Source organism: Schistocerca gregaria, chromosome 1 (genome assembly GCF_023897955.1).
Source record: "Schistocerca gregaria isolate iqSchGreg1 chromosome 1, iqSchGreg1.2, whole genome shotgun sequence".
NCBI lineage: Eukaryota > Metazoa > Arthropoda > Insecta > Orthoptera > Acrididae > Schistocerca > Schistocerca gregaria.
In genome coordinates, this window is record NC_064920.1 from 99,579,416 (window position 1) to 99,600,299 (window position 20,884).

Consider the following 20,884-nt stretch of genomic DNA (forward strand, 5'->3'; position numbering starts at 1 on the left):
TTTTCTACATTTCACACAAAACCGTTTTTGATATATGATGTAAACTTACATTTTGCTTATTGCGCCTTTCAGTACTGTAAAAGATAACGTGCTTCTAGAAAAGGATAACGCAGAATAGATATGTGTAAATTCCCGTAAGTGCTTACTGGTAAGCCGTCACGCAGAGATCTGACGTCAAATCAGTTATATATGCTCGTCAGCACTCACTCTTGTTCATTATTATGAAAAATCAAGTTTCTTCGCATAATGGACAGGAGAATAAACAAGCTGCAAGGTATTATCACCGTTTTCTGCAAACTCAGAACAGAGTCGTTACCTCAGAAGAACGCAGATGCAACGTTAGGCTGTGACCTTTGATTGCATTCAAATCATAATTCATAGACCACAGTGTCATTAATCGATATTTTTTCTTCTTTCCTCGATGTGTACAGCACTTATAGTATTACTCCTAAGGAATTATTTAGTTCCAAAACAATTACAACGTGCTCGTATATGCTAAAGTGCTTTGTAATACACACAAATAATTACAGAAAACTGTTTCCAGAAAGGAGGAAGAGAACACATGAAATGCAGAGGAATCGCAAGTGCAATTACCTATCGAGCGTTGAGGCGCAGAGGGACTCAATAATGTAACTGAAGGAACAGGTGTATTGACAGAGTTTTCTAAAACGCAAGGAGCAAGTACTTAGAGTATTGTGAGCTGTATTACGACCATCTCGCTTTTGTGGCAACTCAAAGGGAGAGTAACATATCAGGACTGCATACTGCCCCACACTAGAAAGGATCACATCCAGAGCCATGTTATGGACGCGGAAGCCCATGGTTCGACCCCAGCTGATTATCTTGTACTCTCCGCTGAGGAAATCGTTTCCACTAGGCCTAATGGAATGACATATGATGATGACTGTTTAGAAAGAAAACTAAATCTATTATCAGCTGAAGAGATTTCGATGCAAAAATTTCAAAAGCCCATTAAGAAAATAAATTGCCGATAATTCTGCTCATGAAAACACACAGATTTCACTGATGCAGGTTGCTGTGTAGCTGTAAATGTTGTATGAACTACACGTCCCTGTCGGTAAGCCAGTACCATCATCCGTATTAGACTTTGCTTACGCTGGCTTGTATGGCGTTCACTTCAATGGCAGCAGGCTACAATGATAGTTGTGAATAGATAGTCGGCACTATATGGCCGGAAACGGAATCAGATGTTAATTCTAACGCTGATGATCAGTTGCATTTCTGACAATATTTTGTTTAAAGTGCGATACCTCTCGTCGGTGTGTAAAGCAATGGAAATGTGTAACAACGAGAGGCTGTTTAGTTTCCGGTTTTATACTCTCGCGACGCTACCACTTACTGCTGTATGAACTGAGATGCTGAAAACACGTACTTCTTACAATGGCGTACGAAAGATCTTGAAAACAAGAGTACAGTGTTGTAACGCTTTTTAGTGTTGTCCGAGAAACTCTTCTAATATATTCAAGAAATATGCTAACACTGAAACAAAGAACGGCCGCAGGTTATTGTTATAGTATATATACAGGCAAGAGAGAATCTCATACTAGGATCTGTCATTCTATAAACAGGTTAGATTGTTTACCTGTCTGCACAAAAGCTGTACCATTGAACGTGGGTACATACATATATTTCAAATAGTTTTCCTAAGCGATTTCTGTCAGTCAGAGTATAGGTGTATACTGTCGCGAAAGATACTACACACTAGAGGACTGGATCTAGCGGCACTATGTTATAATATGTGCAGACTGACGGTTTGTAGTATCAGTGATTCAGTTGTCACGGCCGTCAGCCATCAGACAGCGCCTTCCGTTTTGAGTGTGCAGCGAGTAACTGTTTTTCTGTTGCAAGGGAACAGTGGCTGCGATATTTACTCTAGGATGCAGTCATACCCAGCCGACCAATGCATACTCCAGTTGAACAACAACCATTTGAACCGGGTCGCATTCTATAACGCATCGACGGATTGCTGCACAAGTTTGGCACAATGTAGCGGTGGAGTATCTCTGTTTTCACCAGTGATAAGTGCAACATTTACACGAAAGTATACCATTTTCTGGGCCTTTCCACAAAAGGGATTCACATCAGGACGAGGAACTGTGCGAAAAGCAGTTGCCCACCGAACAACCAAGAACCAAATCCGGTCACATGTTGCAGCTCTTTTGTGATCATGGACCATTGGAACAGTTTGCCTGCAGCAGCATTAAGATGCTCCCTCAGATCAGGCTACAATTGATAGCATGCTGGTATCGTGAAAGAGGTGACTAAACACAGGTACGGCTCTCTTTTCTCTTCAGTGATGATTGTACACGTAAATGAAGTAGACCTTGTGAGAGGCCTACTCTGAAGTGCACATGGATCCCATCCCAGGCTTCATGTTGGAGAGTGATCATCAGCGACAACTAGTGGTCACATTTAGTGTTTCTGTAGGGTAAAATAACCTTGCTACATTGCCCAGATGCTACTGTCATTTCTTTGACAACGACGGGATGTGCATTTTCGCCTGAAAATGCTCGTCCTTGTACAGTTACTGTGTCCCAACATGCTCCTCATAGTGTATAACAACTGCCCCAGCCAACAAGATTAACAGATCTCTCACAAACTGAAGACGTATCCGACATGGTGAAGCGGGAACGTACTCGTTCTAGAGAGCTTGGATGAGATCCTGTGGAATTGCGACAAAAAGTGCGAAATGCTTAAGACAGCATGTCGTAGTATGCTATTCTGTACGATTATCAGTTTGCATGCCTACGTTGCCGCCTTCGGATGGTACACTGTGTGTTGAAGCAACTGTTTGGCCGTGTTTACTGTGACATTCCAGGGGAACTTGCTATCGTATACTCCTACAGCGATGAAGTAGCTGTCACATCAGTTGTCTTTGAGGATATAATTCACAAAGTATGTACCGGTAGCTCGCGGTATGGGAACCAATATGACAATAAATGTTTTGTATGTAACTGAAGCGGGATCACCGCTATCAGAAGTAGCGTGACATTTCGCGGAGACAGCGTCGACGACCTAAAATATGCACCCGACACGGTTTCGAACCCGGGTTCTCCTGCTGACGACGCAGCTGCCGTAACGACTACCGCACCGGGGACACAGCGTTACCGCACCTGCACGGCCTATCTCCACACGCCTCACGGCCTATACACACTTCCATCCAGCGCCACCTGTCAACAGTCCCTGTCCATCACACTCCTGTTCGAGGTGCGATAACGCAGTGTCCCGGTGGGCACAGTGGTTACCACAGCTGGGTTGTGAGCAAGAGCCCCCTGGTTCGAATCTCAGTCCGGTAAACATTTCCGTTCGTCACCGCTGATTCTGATTTATGTCCCGCTGCATCTGATAGCACTGATCCTCCTTCAGTTTACACACAGTGATACACAGTTGCTGGATCTGCGTAGCGTCTGTTTCTGGTTGAAACAATTAGTTACATTTTCCGGCCACTTCTTTACATAGTCATCGCTCCGACTTAGGCTTTTGCCTTGTGTAACAGGGGTATTGGAAGGTTGGTACAACGCTACAGCAAATATCTATGTGTTCCGCCAATTCTCTACGATTATAGCTCCTTATCTGTGCCATAGTCAGCAGTTCATGTGAACAGAGATGAAACTCAAAGCCAATTAATATATGTATCGTGGGTGATTAGAAACTCACCACCGAAAACGCGGGTAGAAAATCGTCACTGTCTCTGCGGATTGCGGCCGAGAATTGTTATGATACAGGAACCGTACACGTCAGTTCGGATATCTCCCTCACCAGGCACTTGCCCCTGCGGGTCTGGGGGTTAGAATAGGCCCGAGGTATTCCTGCCTGTCGTAAGAGGCGACTAAAAGGAATCACTCCCCCTCAATGGGGTGGTTAGCGCCTTCGTCCGGAGACGGACGGTTTCACGACCTATATTTGCGTTCATTTTGGTTTTTCACTTCTTCTGGTTTCTTCCTTCCTTTGGTTGGTTCCTTTCTTTGTTCTGATCCATCTCACTGTCTTACTCTTCCCCTTGCCTTCTTCCCCTTGCCTTCTCCCCCTTGCCTTCTTCACCTTGCCTTCTTCCCCTTGCCTTCTTCTCCTTTTCTGGTCTCCGCTTCAGCGTTTGAGACGGTCTGTCCTTTCTTTCCCTCTCTCCTTTCTTTTTCCTCTTGTTCTTTCCTCCCTGTGCGTGCCTGAAGGACGACCCACGCGTTCGCACGCGTAGCCGGTGAGGGGGTAACGCGTAATTCCCCGCCCTGGGTAGACAAGTAAGGCACGCACGTACCCCCTGATAAAGGCCAGACCCAGGGAGGGGTGATTGCCTGAGCTGACACCATCCAACCATGCTGATTGGTCCCTCAGTCCGTTTCTCGGGAGGTGTGACCTGAGGTGTGAACAATCACCTAAGGTGGGAGTGCCCTCTGAGAGGGTCCCCACAAGGAAGTAGCGCGCCATCGGAGACGCTGGGGGATTCCTCCGCATTGGATTTCTCTTCTTCTTCTTCTTCTTCTTCTTCTTCTTCTTCCTCTCTCTCGACGTCTGCCCACAAACGGAAACTTGTCCAGCCACCAGTGACAAAAGTACTACCACCTGCCCCACAGTTCCTAGTAGCTTCTCGATCTGTGGACGGAAACGATTTTTCCTCTTTCAACCCTTTCGTTATCCAGAAGGGCGTAGATGCCATAGCCGGATCTGTCATCTTGTACCAGGTTGCGTAATGGTACCTTGTTACTAGAAACTGAGGGCGCCTTTCAGGCACAGAAACTGCTTCGGTCCACACTCCTGTACACGTTCCCTGCCCGGGTGAAGGCTCACCGCACTTTGAATTCGTCTCGTGGTGTGGTATATACTAGATCACTCGACGGATTGACTGACGAGGAGATTCAGTCTTTCCTCGCTGAGCAGGGCGTGACGGCTGTCCATACGATCATGAAAAATGTCAACAATGACCTTGTACCGACCCGGACACTTTTCTTGACCTTTGATAGTGTTCAACTGCCGTCGCGCATCGAAGCGGGCTACGAGGTTATTTCTGTTCGCCCCTATGTCCCGACACCTACGCGCTGCTACCAGTGTCAGCGTTTTAATCACACTCGCCAGTCTTGTTCCAATGCGGCTACATGTGTGACTTGTGGCAGGGATGCCCATGCCCCGTCTCCTCGTTGTGTCAACTGTCACAGTGACCATGCAGCGTCCTCCCACGACTGTCCCATCTACAAGGAAGAACGCTGTATCCAAGAAATTTGGGTCAAAGAGAGTGTCTCCACCTCGGCTGCTCGCAAGTTATTTGCTAGTAGGAAGCCCACGTTGCTCCCAGCGGGGAAGTACAGTACTGCCCTCTCCTCTCCTCGGACTACCAGGGAGGTGGCAACGCAGACATGCGATCTGACCTTCAGCACTACGGTCGTCCATTCGGTCAGTGCTAAGATCGCCCGGTCGACGTCACCCTCTTTCTCCCGTCGTCCCTCCGTCAAAAGCACCTTTATCAGCTTCTTCCAGGACGAAGACCGAGAAGTCAGATGCACGGGCCTTCAAAAGGAACCGTCTCGTGCAGACCACCTACGTACCTCGAACCCTCAGCCATCGACCAATCCTTCCACAAAACGACCTTCCTAGAAGGCTCATAGGAAGCACAGTTCTCCTTCCCCGCCACAGCACATTTCTCCTCCTGCGCCACCCAGGGGTTGCCGCCCCAGACCGTCTTCCGTTTCGCCTGGCCGCACCGCTGGTAGCCGAACATCTGGCCGTTCACCAGCGGAGGAAGCTCCCCCTCCCGGCCATCTTCACAAGATGGCCGATGAACCTATAGAACAAATGGACGATGACTGTCCGTCTCCTGCTAGCGGCGGCAGTGCTCGCTCGAAGCCGGGCCCTCAGCGGCCTTCGAGATGACCCCTTCTTGCATTTTCTTCTTCCCACGATGGCACTTATTCACTGGAATATTCGCAGCATTCGCTCCAACCGAGAGGACTTGAAATTGCTGCTCCACTTGCACCGTCCGCTCGTCGTAGCCCTCCAGGAAACGAAGCTACGCCCATGCGATCACATTGCCTTGGCACACTACACCTCTGTGCGTTTTGACTTACCCCCTGTGGCAGGTATTCCGGCTCCTGGAGGGGTTATGTTGCTGGTCCGGGATGATATCTACTATGATCCCATCACATTGCACACTGGCCTGTAGGCAGTTGCCGTCCTCATTACTCTCCCCACTTTTCCATTTTCCATTTGTACCGTTTACACTCCATCGCCGTCTGCCGTTACCGGGGCAGACATGCTGCAAATTATTGCTCAGCTGCCTACAGCATTTTTGTTAACTGGAGACTTCAATGCTCACCATCCTCTTTGGGGCTCTCCAGCATCATGTCCGAGGGGCTCCCTGTTAGCAGACGTTTTCAACCAGCTCAATCCTGTCTGCCTCAAAACTGGCGCCCCTACTTTCCTTTCAGACACCTCTCACACCTATTCCCAATTAAGCCCTCTCTGTATGTACTACCCAACATACACGCCGGTTTGAGTGATATGCGCTTTCTGATACATATTCGAGCAATCACTTCCCGTGTGTTATCCATCACCTGCATCATACCCCCTCTCCGTGCTCAAGTTGGAACATCTCCAAAGAAGACTGGAGGCTCTTCTCTTCCAGGGCAACCTTTCAGGATCAAACCTTCACAAGCTGCGATAGTCAGGCCGCACACCTCACGGAAGCCATTCTCACTGCTGCTGAATATTTGAATATTCCATCCCTAACACTACTTCTTCTCCACGCCGCGTACCGGTCCCCTGGTGGACCGCTGCATGTAAAGTCGCCTTACGTGCTCGTCGAAGTGCTTCACGCACCTTTAAACGCCACCCTACAGTGGCGAATTGTATCAATTATAAACGATAACGTGCGCAGTGTCGTCGTATTTTTAAAGAAAGCAAGGAAGCCAGCTGGGCTGCTTTCACAAGCACCTTCAACAGTTTTACTACTCCTTCTTTTGTTGTCTGGGGTAGCCTGTGCCGGCTATCGTGCACTAAGGTCCACTCACCAATTTCTGGCTTAACGGTCGCGAATGACGTCCTTGTGGCCCCTGAGGATGTCTCCAATGCCTTCGGGCGCTTTTTCGCAGAGGTTTCGAGCTCCACTCATTACCCCCCTGCCTTCCTCCCCCGAAAACAGGCAGAGGAGGTTCGGCCACCTAACCTCCAATCGTCGAATTGAGAAAGTTACAATGCCCCATTCACCATGCGAGTACTCGAAAAAGCACTTACCCGGTCACGGTCCTCCGCTCCAGGGCCTGATTCTATTCATATTCAGATGCTCAAAAACCTTTCTCCTGCGGGTAAAGGTTACCTTCTTCGTACTTACAATCGTATCTGGATTGAGGGACATGTTCTCGCATGCTGGCGCGGGTCTGTTGTTGTACCGATTCCTAATCCGGGGGAGGACAAGCACTTGCCTTCCAATTACCGACCCATCTCGCTTACCAGCTCTGTCTGTAAGGTGATGGATCGAATGGCTAACTCTCGTTTGGTTTGGCTGCTCGAATCTCGACGCCTACACTCCAATGTACAATGTGGATTTCGTAGGCGCCGCTCTGCTGTTGACCATCTGGTTACCTTGTCGACCTTCATTATGAATAACTTTTTGCGGAAGCGCCCGACCGTGGCTGTCTTCTTTGATTTAGAGAAGGCTTACTACACCTGTTGGAGGGCGGGCATTCTCCGCACCATGGGTCTTTCGCGGTCGCCTCCCTCTTTTTATTCGTTCCTTCTTAATGTATCGTCAGTTTAGGGTACGTGCGGGTTCTGTCCTGTCAGACACCTTTCGCCAGGAGAATGGGGTGCCACAGGGCTCCGTTTTGAGCGTCGCTCTCTTCGCCATAGCGATCAATCCAATAATGGATTGCCTCTCAGATGATGTTTCAGGGTCCCTTTTCGTGGACGATTTTACCATCTATTGCAGTGCGCTGCGTACATGTTCCCTGGAGCGCTGTCTTCAGCATTCTCTTGACCGTCTTTACTCCTGGAGTGTCGCCAATGGCTTCCGTTTTTCTGAGGAGAAAACGGTCTGTATAAACTTCTGGCACTACATAGAGTTTCTCCCACCGTCCCTACGACTCGGCCCCGTTGCTCTCCCATTCGTGGACACCACAAAATTATTAGGTCTCACATTTGACAGGAAACTTAGTTGGTCTCCATATGTGTCATATTTGGCTGCCCGTTGTATCCGTTCTCTAAATGTCCTCCGTGTTCTCAGTGGCACGTCGTGGGGAGCGGATAGAACCGTCCTACTTCGCCTATATCGGTCGATCGTCTGCGCCACCTTGGCTCCAGGCTCAGGTTCGCGTTCACCTTGACCTCCGCTCGCTCCCAAAGGAGGTTACCCCCGGTTCGGTATACCACTCCCGTTTGGTCGAACTTCGAAGTTCATTAATATGAACTTCATATATACAGTTGGCTCTAAGACCAATGACGGGGTCGGGTGTTCTTTTATTGCCGGTGCACAAAGTTTCAAATACCGGCTACATGGCCATTGTTCGATCTTCACAGCTGAGCTCTTTGCCCTCTACCAGGCTGTTCTTTACGTCTGCCGCCACCGACGTTCTGCTTATGGCATCTGCTCCGATTCTCTGAGCACCATCCAGAGCCTCAGTGATCCGTATCCGGTTCTCCCTTTCGTGCACCGGATCCAACGCTCTCTTCAGCAGCTGGTGGACGACGGGTCTCCAGTTAGCTTTATGTGGGTTCCTCGCCATGTCGGTATCCCTGGGAACGAAGCTGCAGATGCCGCGGCCAAGGCTGCGGTCCTCCAGCCTCGGACGGCTTCTTGTTGTGTGCCTTCATCAGATTGTAGCACGATCATTTGTCGGCGCATTTTATCGCTGTGGCATGCCGATTGGGCTGCACTTAGGGACAACAAGCTTCGGGCCTTGAAACCCGTTCCCGTAGCTTGGACGTCCTCCTCACGTCCTTCTCGGCGGGAGGAGGTCGTTTTGGCCCGGCTACGAATTGGACACTGCCAGTTCAGCCATCATCATCTGCTGACGGCAGCGCCGGCGCCGTTCTGTCCATGTGGGCAACTGCTGACGGTCCGCCACATTTTAACGTCCTGTCCGTATTTTACTACGCTGCGTCTTGATCTTGGTCTGCCATGTACTCTGGATGCCATTTTAGCGGATGACCCAGGAGCTGCTGCTTGCGTTCTTCGTTTTATCAACTTGACACACCTGCCTAAGGACGTTTGATTATGCTGTAGTTTTTTAATCCTATGCCTGTTAATACGTCTTTTATAGTGTTGTCCCTTTTAGTTGCTGTTTTAACCTTGTGTCTCGCGGTAGATTCCTAACTTAGTCAAGGTGCTAATGACCATTGCAGTTGTGCGCCCTAAAACCATAAAAAAAACCAGGCCCTTATACTTCGCGGGAGACAGTGTTTCCTAGACATCGTCACGTGACCGCCGTGCGCTCAGACGCAATTGACAAGATTACTAGACACTGGCCAACACGTGTGCTAAGCTTCATCGGATTTTTCACAGTGGTTTCCATTTCGTGACCGATCAGAACTTACTTTCCGAATGTCCCTATTTACTAAAATGATGGATACCCTTTTACCTCTATCTTCCACAGTAAGCTAGGAGGAACTGCGGATTATATCAATAGCAACGGTCCATCTGCTATATTTTTAAACGACGGAGTTAGGCGCAGGAGTCCAACTAGATCATGTTAAAGCTGCAGTAACCTACTCGGGACGCCTTGAATTTCATTTTTAGCTCATTTCCTTGATAATTCAGCTGAAAGTTACAACTGCAACAAATATTCCAGCAGTAATAGACACCGAATCATCGTGAAGATCCCAGCAGAGGAGTGGAAACATCGATTGTTTTAGAGGGAAATATGACGCGGCCTAATAACCCGGAAGATTTTAGAATGATCACAAAAGCCTGCAGACTTAAACAACATTAACAAGTGTTTTACGTCACATACCTCGCCGTTGCAAGAGGTACCGAATGACGGATACGTGTGCATAATTCTATTTACGAAAACACATAATTGATTCACTAATGCTACAACATTTCAGTGTGTTCACTGTCCAACAGAATTAGGTGCCCTCATGAGTACTATTTTCCAAAAGCCACGTTTCAGAGAACTATCCACGAAATACCAAGGGATTTCTTAAAGTACCTTACACATTATTATAGCAGACCAAGTTACGTGACTGGGTGCTACACTACACATCAATGTACACCGATACATGACATTGTATTTGGTTAAATGTTCGAACAGAGTGAAAATAACGCTCCCTATTAATTGCACCACAACGTGATGAGCAAAGCTTCGAGCGCCAAAATTTGGCAACAAATTACGGACACTGGCCGCTGCCGGCTGTTGCCCCTGATATTACCGCCCCCTCAGCAGCAGCAAGGCTTCTGTGACTACGCTCTGGGTGTCAGTTCCCTGGGACCAGCCTCCGAGAAGCCACTCCGGCTCGACCAACGTCCTCATCTTCGATGCGCGCTGGCGATTGCGCCAGACCCCGTCCATAGCCCTGTTCCAGATGGTTCGCGCTGGCCCACAAACGTTACCCTTTCGCATGTTCGGCGTTGACAACCAGCATTTAAACGCAGGGTACGTAAAGTTCGACGCTATAGGGCCGTGCACACTGCCTGCCACGTGCAGCTATCGCCATGAGTGCGAGACGCACGATAACGACTGACCGTCGTGCTTACGTCACACAGCAGGTGTTACAGGTGGAATTCCTATATCCCGTTTGACGCATACGGCAGCGGTTGTGCGTCTGACATAGCGTTGCTGACGCATAGCTGGCCATTCCTGTAGAGCGGCGGCTGCTAAGTGTTTAGTTGGTTTGCTGCGTCTGTGCCGTAAGGATGAGTGAGCGAGATTTGTTGTTTATCTAATGTTAAAAGACGTTGAAGATGATAAAATTAGGCTTCAGCTATGTGAGGGAAATGCTCAAACACATCCTATTTACCTCACAAGAACTGAGGAAGGCCGTTGTGAACAACTCATTAATCGGCACTTGTTAAAAAGTGATTAGAAATTTAGATAGTATTTCAGGTTGGACATAGCGCAGTTTAACTATGTTCTCGGCATCGTCAAAAACATATCCGGAAGGATTAGTCTCCTAGATATCCATACCTTGTAACTCCAGATGAAAAACTAGCTTTAACGAATTGTGTTGTAAATACCTCAATGTTAATGCGTTATTGCTGTATTAATAATGAAGAGTGTAAAAAATGAAAATAGCACAATACAATTGGTGAGTATGAGAAAGTACTCGGATGTGAAAGATGCACAGAAGAGTAGTATTCAAATGAACTGCGATTCTCCAAATCAATAATCATCTGCAAGGATCTCAATTTGACTTCATTAATTAAATTAACATTCAATTATTTTACGCTTTGGGCGATATTTTTAAAAAATAAATCGATATCAACAAGCTATCATTCAGCCAGTCTTGATATTAAGGTTTCTCTCTCGGTCCGCCGAGAATTCATCAGCTCCATGGCTTTTTGTTTTTCGTTTTGTCGTGGTGGTCTGAACGACGGGATGTCTTCCACGCCTTCGGAAAAACGTCTTTGTCTGCCAAATTTGAAGATATCTGGCACACCTCTCTGTTACTCGGTTCATCATCATATTGTTGGCCTTGCACTTCATCTGCCTCAAGGTTGGATGTACTTCTGTGAAGTATATTACAAAAATACAGGTAATTCAGTGTCAATAACAAAGTGAAACAGAATAAAAAATAAGAAACTGGAAAATTGTTTGGCAACTTACACCCGCTTGTGATCCATTTTGTTCAAAAATGTTAACATAACAGCCAGCGGTCATTTATTTACTGTACTTAAGTAGAACTTCGAGTACTTTTTCCTTTTGTCTGCAAAACAAGATTGAGGGATATAAAAGACACACATCAAACAATGCAGTCTTCAACTATAAAACACAATACAGTCCAATAACTATGTATGTTAATATTTGTTAGATGTAAAAATAATAGTAATATTTAAGGTTTCACTTGTCTTATTTTTATTTTGTTTTCAGGTTTATAGCAACAGGGGAAACATCCTGAATGCAAATGCCAGTGATCTGAATCACCACCTTACCTTGCTAAAATCATAGAAGTTTTACTGTCTGTTCTACGTTAGAAGTTAGGGTGCCAATCCTTTTGCCAGCGATGTCATCTGGCGAGTTTAAATCAAAATGTAAGGAATTTGAAGCAAAATGGCAATTTCGTAACTGTGTTGGTGCCATCGACGAAAAGCATGTGCGATTTTTTCCCCTGCACTATCAATCTCATTGCATTAAAATTACATTTTTTTTCTCTACCGACCTTTTTGCTGTGTTTGACGCGAACTACAAATTCATTTTCATTCATGTCGGGTCATATGGGAAAGAAGGTGACATTGGAATTTTTGGTAAAAGTAATATCGGGAAACTATTTTCCAGTGGTAAAATGTTTCCTCCGCCAACCAAGCTGCCGGATTCGGACATAGTAGTGCCACATGTTTTTGTAGGCGACGAGGCATTTCGATTACATCCAAACATGATGAAACCTTTCCCTCGTCGAGTTGCTAGAGCTGACCAAAAGAAAAAAGGTATTTTTAACTACCGTCTTCCACGAGTTTCTGAAAACGTCTTCGCTTTGTTAAGTATTCCGCATACATTATTCCCGATCAGTCTGAAGCCAGAAACGACTGATAATTTTATTACTGGTGCTTGCTGTTTACACAGTTTACTTACAGATGCATTCTTAGAGAAGAATAACTAGCCACATTTTGAATTAAACAAACGTGATCCACAACCTACTGGAAATCTCGGAGTGGCGGTTCTGCACGTGCTGATGGGTTTTCTGTGCGAGATTCATTTACAGAATACTTACAGCCGTGCAGGTGCAGGGATAACACCGTGGCAAAGTGATCACGTTAACAGAACTCACTAGGATTTGAACTCCCTAGCGTTACTGAATAATTTTAAAAAAATTGTATGCACATTATTAAAAATTGAAGTTTTATAACTTAAATCAAGTCATGGTATTCACTTTGTGTACACAGCATTATAGTAACTGAATGTTATGTGAGACGATGCTACTTACTCTTGCCTATTACAATATGAATTATTTGCGTAACAACTAAGTAATAAATATAATGAATAAACAGAAAGTGAATAGTATTTCTTACTTCTTCTTTCCACGAATTCCGCTACCTCTCTCCGAGCATTATTCTTCAGTTTGGTCCTTGTATACTGGTAACGATACATGGTAGACACAATGAAATTTAGAAATCATTTCTACCGGTTTCCCAACTTCCACCTCCGTGAACAGTACTTTTCCCTCGGACATGCTGCCGTGTTCTCCATTGCGGCTGCGTCAAGACTGCTCTCAGACCGGCTGGGCCGCATCCGCACGAGGCCGTAGCATGCAGCTGACGCAACGTGGGACACAATACTGTTTAAGACATTCTGTAGCAGTACTGTGCTGCAGACGCACAACGGCGGCCCCTTGAGTCAGACGCTGCATAGGAATCCTATCTCAACAGTGCCAGCGGCCGTCTTCGGCTATTTCATTCGAGCTTCGTAACTCATGACAGCATCTTTAAAGGCGCACATGCTCTCGATAGCACACGGCTAAGCTGATACCTTTAGCGGGTACGTTTTCTATTACACATGACCCCAATACGATTTGCACGGAGTCGAGCGTTCACCATGGGTGGCGCACTATCCGATTAGTGTGACGTCACAAGTTCGTTGAGAGGGCCATTTATCTCTCGTGCCACAGCCGCAGAGCTGGACGCTTCACACTAAAATGGGTCGCCGCCTGTTCCCGGCTCGTGGGCGTCTGCCTGACTCAACGCCTTCACGAGACTGCCACCCATCGCTGCCACCCTGTCTTACTCTCTGGTCCGCAGTTCAGGGTTAGATTGTGGGCAGCGCCCCGACTTACCGCAATGGCTGCCGCCACCGCCACCTCGTCACAGGCAGCCACGCGGTACACGTCGCCGTTGAATCACTGCACCCGCCTGGCATGAAACGGAATAAGAAGTCATGCGCCCCTGTATCTCTGGGCGAGCTAACTTGTCACTACACCACCAGGATATTATGCGAAGACAGAAATTCACTCGAATGACTGAGTTCGATGGATTAACTACAAATTTTTTTGTGTTCTTAATCATGCCTGATACTTCTGAACAGTTAAGTGGTGGAATACATAGTGTAAAAATTAGTGAAGTAATAAGGAAGTTTAGTTTACGGATGTCCAGGTTACTGCATGGACGAGGAACTTCAGCTGATCATATTCGTGAGAGAAAGTACCATCAAAGCTGTATTTTGAGAATGTCTTCGGCCGGCAGGGGAGGCCGAGCGGTTCTAGGCGCTACAGTCTGGAACCACGCTGCCGCTACGGTCGGAGGTTCGAATCCTGCATGGATATGTGATGTCCTTAGAACTACTTAAACCTAAATAACCTAAGTTCTACGGGACTGATGACCTCAGATGTTAAGTCCCATAGTGCTCAGAGCCATTTGAACCATTTTTGAGAATGTCTTCACTCTATCGCGCTACTAGTTTTGGCGGCACATCACCGCCATCCTCAGGCCACACTACCACCAAAAGAGTACTTGATGTCCCTGACTCGGTTCCTGTGGGGTCTTTGTTAGCAGTACACGTGAGGCCAGTAGTCTGCACTCGACGCCGTGTTCTCTTCAATGCAAAGAAGTTATTGTATCACTAACAGCGTGGTATTCTTCTCCTGGTGCACACATACATTCCATCTTAGGCAGAGAAACACAACGTCCATTACACAAATCCTCTGGCAAAACAAAAAGTTTTCGTAACCACACGAAAGTTGGGAAACGGACGCATGGGATACACAGCTAACCGCCGTGCCATCTAGTTTCGGTAAAAAGGCTTTATACGATTAGATGCAATCAGGTGGATTACGAGAAACTTACGATTTGAGAGAGAATTTTTGTCCTAAATTTGATAACCAAACGATAAGTGCGAAATGGACAAGCGTACGAGCTACTCTCACAAAGTAAGAGATCATATAACGCCACAATTGAATATAACAATGTGTACTAGATATGAGATTGTTACTTACATTCCAATTCAGCAAAAATTGAAGGAGCAGGCAGAGATTACAAGAAATAGAGCAATCAGTGATAAGTCTGATTGAAGAGATCAGCACAAGAGAGGAAATTGTGAAATGCAGCATCAGTCCATTTCTAAGCCTCATAACAGAACAGGTCCATTTCAAAGGAATGATATGCTCAAAACCTTCTTGATGAAATTAGAGGGGAGGAAGGTTTCTGAAGGAACAAATTTAAACATGTTTCCCTCACTCTTACATTTATAACAATACGTACTCAACACCATTCTTAGTATTTTAACAGGACAGTCACCTTCCCTGAAACAGCTACAATACAGCATTTAGCACACCATACGTCAGTGCAGCTTTTGTTGGGCCTTCATTCACTGGTTGCCGTGTTAAACATGAAACCTTAATAGGGGACTCAACACAAAACACACCAAAAAAAAAAGTTGAAATGGTTCTAAGCAATATGGGACTTGCCATCTGAGGTCATCGGTCCCCTAGATATGGTTAGGTTTAAGTAGTTCTAACCTAAGGACATCACACATCCATGCCCGAGGGAGGATTCGAACCTGCGACCGCAGCAGCCACGTGGTTCCGGACTGAAGTGTCTAGAAACGTTTTTTTACAGCAGCCAGCAAAAAAAGGGGATAAAAACGGAAGGATATGATTTGACCATAAACATACATTACTAGACCGGCAAATCATGCATCTTTTACTGAAGCCTGACCTTTGGTGAGGTAGACGGCGGCATCATCCAGATTCTATATTATACCACTATTATTTTCTGAAAGCAAATGAGGCTATAACCTTTACGTGGTGACTAATCAGGTTGTGCAGTTTGGCAAATATTACCGCGGTAGATGAGTTTAACACATATATTGTACAATCGTTTTACGAGATCATCATGAGGTTACGTATAGGCCTACACACTTTTGAAGCAGACCACAGTTTCGTAACAAGAGTCAAATAAATGAAGACACTTATGAACGACAAGTAGCAGTTTCTACTTACAGAATCACTTCCATAATGAGCGTGCTACTCGAGGAAAAGCCAAAGTTGTTGAAAACTGGTTACAAACATATCATTAAGCTACGTATGTTAATTCTAGATTTATAAAACTTCTAAAATAAACTATTTAATCACAACTACTGTTTCAGATAAGACACACTGTAATGTAATTATTTAGAATTAAATACACCACGAAATCAAAAATACTTAAGATGATTCTAATTATTTACATGGAATTCTCACCAAATCCTTTACAGACCCAAATCAGGGCCTCACGACAGGAATCGGGTAATGTGGCAGAGACCGGTTCCCACAGTAAAAGCCAGATTCGGTGTTGCAAACGTGTCAAACACACCACAACCCCTGCGTCCTGCCCCGGCCTGCTCAACCACGCTCGCCTCCGATTCTCCCGCGCCGCGTGGCTCTCCGGCTGTCCTCTAGTGCCACACGCCCGTCGCGGTCAAAATCCACGTCAAACGCCCGAGCCCAAAGATCACACCATGCCGACCCGGTCGGTAAATCCATATGAGCAGACACGGCTCACTGCGGATGTATGAGTGCAGAATGTAGGTACATGGCTGAAGCCATGTCGAAGATTTTGCGGTAGGTGTGATGATTGCACGGCTAGCGTAATCAGTCTGCGGTTGTCAGGTGTGCGCAGGGTAGCGAGCGCGCGTAGTTTGTTTACTTCCTCGCTACAGGTAGTACATCCATACGTTGATATTGAGTCGCTATGTCAGAAAAGTTACCATCAAGATCACCTTCCATCGCGGTCACTGAAGACCACAAGCCTTTCAAATGGATCGCTTCATCCTTCCCGAAGCTCAAATAGCACCACAGCAGATGATTCGTATCCACCATCGCATCACAGGTAGCGCCGCCTACGTCGAGATGCTCGATGAGGCGATACGTAACGGTGCTGTGATCATATGTACAAACACTCACAAGTTAGAACATTCCGATGGTCACATCGGAACCGTTACGGTTGACCATACAGGACAAGGGTTAGCACACTACCTGTCTGCGAACTCCCGTTCGAAGTGCCACCAGACGTCATCACCAAGAATGTCTGACCGTACGGGACGGTAATTAGCCAAGTCGCCGAAAAAATGGGAAAACTTCGAGACGAATTCGGTCGTAAACTGCGTGCGACCAGTTAAAATTGAATTAACAAAACACCTGCAGTCCTACCTAGCCATAGATGCATGTAGAGCAATAGCATGGGCAGTCTCGTACTTGTTCTGATTGCTGCAAAGAGGGTTATGTACATTCGGGGTGTATTCATCGTCGACTTACACTAATCCCGACAGGTGAAACGGCGCCACCTCCCTACGATAATGGCCCCCTCTCATTCACGCAGGGGTGACACGGTCGACCGTCGTGGCAGATGGAGAACCACTTGGAAGACAAGGAATGTCAGAATGTCCTACGGGTGCCATTACGCAGCCGACAGAGATAGACGATCGACCATTGACTTCACAGGCTGATTCGAATGGGAAAACGGTACCGACCTCTGTTTATCTCCCTGTGAGGTATGCGGCGTAAGAACCACACTCTTTCGGAAACGGAAACCTATACCCGAAAACACAGGTCACCGAGGAAACATCTGCAGTACGCAACCGTCTGAGGGCTTACGATGTTACGTTTTATGTCTTCTCCGGTTGACAACAGGACTGCTGATGACATGGAAAACAGACGACATAGATCCGCTCTCACCTGTTGCTTTTTCTTGACTTCGAGACAGCAGTTTCAGCTCTCTTGGACAAACTGACCACGATAATATTGCGGGAAACCGGTACAGAGCAGGAAACAGCTGCGGGTATAGCCTTGTTCACCTAGGCCACAAGTGTTCTACCGCAGCCAGGATTAGCTTACGGACCTTGGGAGGACGACACTGAAGACGATTGTATGCCACTGAGATGTCTCCTTACTCACCTTGCAGCAGGAGACGGCGTGGGCACTGCCTGCAGATGATAGGCCGCAATATTTACGGTGACGCTGAAGGCGGCCCCCGTTGCAGGAGACGATCTACAAACCTGTCGCTAAGCGACCATCAACGTTAACACCATTAGGACACGTACGAGTTGTCGCTGCTCCAAGATGTGCTCAGTGCAGCAGATATCGACATTTTATTCCTCCAATAGGTCACCGTAGATGATTTCTCGTGTATGTATCGTGTCCGATGCCTCGTTAACATTCGTGTAACAGTTCTCCTCAGGGAGGGCCTGGAGATGGTCGAAATACGATATCTGCCCGACGCTAGAGGAATGGCCGTAGCGGTGCTGGACGTCCCATTTATCAATATGTGCTCCACTTTCGGAACGAATCGTCGCAACCACTGATCCCTCTTTCTCCCGGAAAGCGGGCACGACTACTTGGTGATAATGGAGGACGGAATTACCGACGCCATAAGTAAAGGGGCACCGAAAATGTCGCTTGGACAAGTGGGCTCTCCGTGAATTTTCACAGAACTATTCTATATTTAGAGTCTCTAAAGTTGGATATCTGTCGGGATGTTAGGTTCACTGCAGTCCTGCTGCCCGTAGCCTTTGTCGAAGGATTGGTTACATGATTACACTGGTTGTCAAACCTATAGGTGGCGCTCGAGCATATGGCCACCGCCGGCTAACTCTCCTCAACTACAGCATGAAGATATTCACCAGACTGTTAGCGAATCGTGTATGACCGACACTGCCTCACGTCATCCCAGCAAATCATGCTTTAATAGGGGTATCAATAACATCTACACTGCACTGTCTACAGCATGATTAATTGCCCTAGCGAGGGCACGCCGTATCCCGGAAGCACTAGTATCGCTATATTTTAGCCAAGCATTCGATCAGGCGGATCACGTAAACCTGACCTCCGTTCCCCAACACGTATGCACCGTCATGCTGCTCCTCCAAGGGCGATCTCAAAGGTGCTCGTCAATGGTCGTCTCCCGCAGTCGGTCCCGACTTCCAGATCAGTGGGTCAAGGCTGCCCCTGTCGACCTTACTCAACGCTCTGGCACTAGAACCGCTCCTCTGAGGCTTCCGTCAACGCATCATTAGACCATTGTTAGTGGCATCACATTTCACTGTACAGTATACGCAGACGACTTCGTCCTCGTTCTTCGCAGCCGTGACGATGTAATCAACGCACTAGAATGGACTAAAACATATTATGTGGCTTCCGGCAACTGTCTCTGTCCCCAAATCGATCGTCATGAACACAGCAGACTGGATGACACCAGCCCAGCTTAGTAGTACTACCAAATGCTTCTGAGCAGCGTTTCTTGACGATTTACGTCGCACTGCGGTCCTTGTTTACCGCTGCTTGTTACAACAAATTCCTGTCCAGATCGCCAACCTTTGTCTGCAGATCCCCGACATTCTTTAGAGGACTCACTTCATAAGTATTCACGTATTCCAAACGTATTCCAAACGTAGCGCGTGCGCTTCCAATACCGTTACGGGTGGCTCGACGAATCTTAGCTATATTCGGAGCCCACGTCAGTATAGGTAAGCTCTTCGAAGTCAGTTATCAATCGCTGATCATTCAGGTAGATAGGGAATGTTTTGGTCTAGTTCACACCCACGACAGACGATGGCCCTGTTTGTCTGTTCGCACGTCAAGATGTGGCGCCACGACCTGGGTTTTCAACAGGTTTGCTACTGGAGTCTTCAGCTCTACCCTCACTTACGCTGCCACTGACGACGCAAGACATTCCCCCACCACTCTACTACTTCGGTCACTTTTACATTGAACACATGTCCATACCGCAGTACCACCGACGACAGAGGCAACGGCGACACAGATATATCGCCAAACCCTCACGTTAATTGTATAGTGGCGTGGCGGACGGTATAAGCACTTACACTTAATATAGGTGTCCGATCAACATCGCACATCACCGTCAACAGCAAACAGATCACCCAGTCGTACATCCACAAGATATCCATGTGTCGGTGTCGCCCAAATGGTTCAAATAGCTCTGAGCACTAAACTGTTGGATTCACCAGTCCCCTAGAACTTAGGACTACATAAATCTAACTAACCTAAGGACATCATACACATCCATGCCCTATGCAGGACTCGAACCTGCGACCGTAGTGGTCGCGCGATTCCAGACTGAACCACATAGAACCGCTCGGCCACATCGGCTGGCCGGTATCGCCTCTACGTCCGGAATGCGGGGTAAAAGACACTTACGATCACCGTTTGAGATGTTGCTTGGCAAACAGATTTGGTCCTTCCTACGGGTAGCCATGGAACATATCGCACCTCGGCATCTACTTTCTCCGGATGAACCGTATTTCCCGTGCCCAAACCCAACGCAGTGACATGGATCCTTGGGCAAACGGTTAAATATTTATTTCACATTTTACCTTAAGATGTACTGGGCTTATGGAACTAGGCTACAAGAACGTATATTGCAAAATTTTTCGGAACCGCAGATACGGGCATTATTTTCCTACTTACATACGGAGTGCTCTACACGATCCTCCACGCAGGCGAATCATTAACAGATAGAAGATACTCATTGACTGAGATATCACGACCGATTATCAGTAGAATAGGACACGAGTGAAGACGTACCTGAATAATTCAGGAGAGCAGCACATATATTGCCTCGGCGTAAGTAAGTCCCGAGATTGTTTTGTTAGCTTAGTGCACGATGCGGCGTTAGTTACAGCGATTTATGGTGTGGTGTAAAGAGAACATAAATAAAGTATATAAAAACAAAAAATATTTTATAATTCTTCCCACTATTGATTTCCCATTACCATTCCTACTACCTCGATTACGACCCATG